At 35.5% G+C, this 2474-nt stretch overlaps 1 non-coding gene across 1 annotated transcript; it reads right to left on the reverse strand.

The window, feature by feature from the left end:
- On the reverse strand, nt 2176-2247 carry TRNAS-GGA. Its single transcript has one exon. It is a non-coding gene; the product is annotated as a tRNA-Ser (tRNA).

The raw sequence follows: 2474 nt of genomic DNA on the forward strand, positions 1-2474 counted from the left end.
ATAAAACCTTAAAAATCAGTCTGGGTCACTGTGAACCAATGCTTACTTATTAACCAAAAAAAGTTAAAAATTACAAGAGATCTCAAAAGCAAATATAGATCTCTTAAAGGCAAAAAACATCATATTATTTATTATTAAAAACAACATTTCAAGAAAACTTTGGAGACAGAATCCAAATTCAGTCTTGTCCTAGCCCATGCTTAACAAAATGCATTTACCCAACTAGATTTAATTCAGTCTTAGAAAATCCTGATCATGCATACCTCTTTCTTACAGTGGGCTATGATCTTGTTTGACTGAGTGTTTTATAAATTTTTGACAAACTTCCCAAATATCAATTTTTGATTAAAGTTCTTTTAATTTCCAGCTAACTTTGGTATGCTTTTGAGTGTCCCTGAGGTATCTCAAAGAGAAATATTTAACTATGATTATTTGGTATGTTAAGTGGAATCATTCATAATTCTGGTTATTGTAACCATGTTTCTTTATCAATTGCAGATGTTTAACCATGCCATTGAGTCTTTTGTCATATAGATATTTTAATACTCTGATGCTGTTACAAAATTACTTTATCATCAAAATGGTGGCTATGTGAGGATTCTAGCCTCTTTGACTTAAAGCAAGGAACTGCCCTGCCCCCAGGGCCCCTAGGTTAAGAATTCAGAGGTTTTTATTCCCTGATAGACAGGCCACTGCCCCTACTCAGTCTTAAAAAAAGTTACCTAGGACAGAGCTTCAACCTTCAGCTTCCCATAAGAATATGGGAGTAAAATCTCTGAGGTGGGAAATGAAGCAGAAGGGAAGGAGGCAGAGCACAACCTTTAAAAGAATGACACAGATACAGGACATGGCAAAACTGGTTAGAACCAACTAGGTCCAAGATGATGGAAGATTCAGCTTCCAGTTGACCCTGAGCCTCATTGTATGCTCACTGTAATACATTAGTTAAATGACACACCCATGAGCACCATGACATTCTGAGACCAACCAAAAATGGCCAAAAAGTGGGCAACGGCTCAATTCCTGGAAATCCCCACCCTTCCTTGACAGAGCTGGAATAATCCTCTACTCATTAGTCTATGAAATTACCCAGTCCATAAAATCTAACCACTCCACATTAGAGGCTCAAGAGCCTCTTGCCTTCTTTTGTGGAGTGTGGCTATGATTAAATAAACCCACATCTTACCTAAAAAAAAAAAAAAAGATCCTAGACTTGTGCTGTCCTTATTCTCCCATAAATGACCTCCCCCTTTCTTTCCCTCATTTCTTTCTTCTCACTCTGTGCATTGTCTCCAGCACTGTCTCTTAAATTTTCATAATGGCCTGCTTGATGATATCCTCTTTTTCTATCTCATCTTTAAATCCTCCTTTTCTCCATATCCATTTTACAGTTTTAAGTAACTAATGCTCACTATTCTTTCATTATACACCCAAGAATTGGTGGATAAAAGAACTACACATTTTGTTTCCATGGCTGTATCAGTGATTAATTTTTAAAACGTTGCAATTTGGTTGCAAATCATGTCACTCTACCAAAACCACTTTCAAAGAAAACTAATGCCTTTCTAATTGCCTAAATCTAATTGCCTTTTCTTAATATTACTCTTTAAAAACATCAACAAATAATCAGACAAAACCACAAAAAAGCTCTTGCCCAGTATTTCTTTAATGACTCTCTCTCTTAAATGTCATTCTTAATACCAGTTTAATTTTAAAAATTATAACATGATGACCATCCCAATGTCAAGTATAAAATAAGTCAGTAGCATTTGTTGACTAATTAAAACATTTATTTTTCCTGGGAATGTACAATAGAACTTTGCCAACAATTTTAGCAGAAATGAGATTATATGTGTAAATGTATGAAACATTCTTATCTCCTGAGGAATTGTGCCTACATACAGTGCATTAGAGTAAAAGTTCAGTTATTATATTATCCCATTCAACCCTTTTAAAAAAACATTCATTTTCAGTCACTAGTTTACAGAAGATGTAGTTAAATTACAGAGAAGTTACTTGATTTGTCCAAACTATATATTAAGTAAGTAAGTAAAGTCGCTCAGTCGTGTCTGACTCTTTGAGACCCCATGAACTGTAGCCTACCAGCTCCTCCCTCCATGGGATTCTCCAGGCAAGAGTACTGGAGTGGGTTGCCATTTCCTTCTCCAGAGGATCTTCCCAACCCAGGGATCGAACCAGGGTCTCCTGCATTCCAGGCAGACACTTTAACCTCTGAGCCACCAGGGAAGCAAGTCAAACATTTAGTCATCAGCTTCTTCTTCTTTGGCGTCAATCTTTAAGTTCTTTCCAATATACTGCATAGCTTTAGATAAATATGATTTATCAGGGAATGGACATGCATCATTGATTCAACAAATTATAAAACTTAGTCTCTATAATAACACATCTAAATGCATGTTGATGTTGACACACAAATTATTTTTTTTTAATTAAGAACAATTTAAGTACTTCTG

Source organism: Capra hircus, chromosome 8, assembly GCF_001704415.2.
Source record: "Capra hircus breed San Clemente chromosome 8, ASM170441v1, whole genome shotgun sequence".
Taxonomy (NCBI): Eukaryota; Metazoa; Chordata; class Mammalia; order Artiodactyla; family Bovidae; genus Capra; species Capra hircus.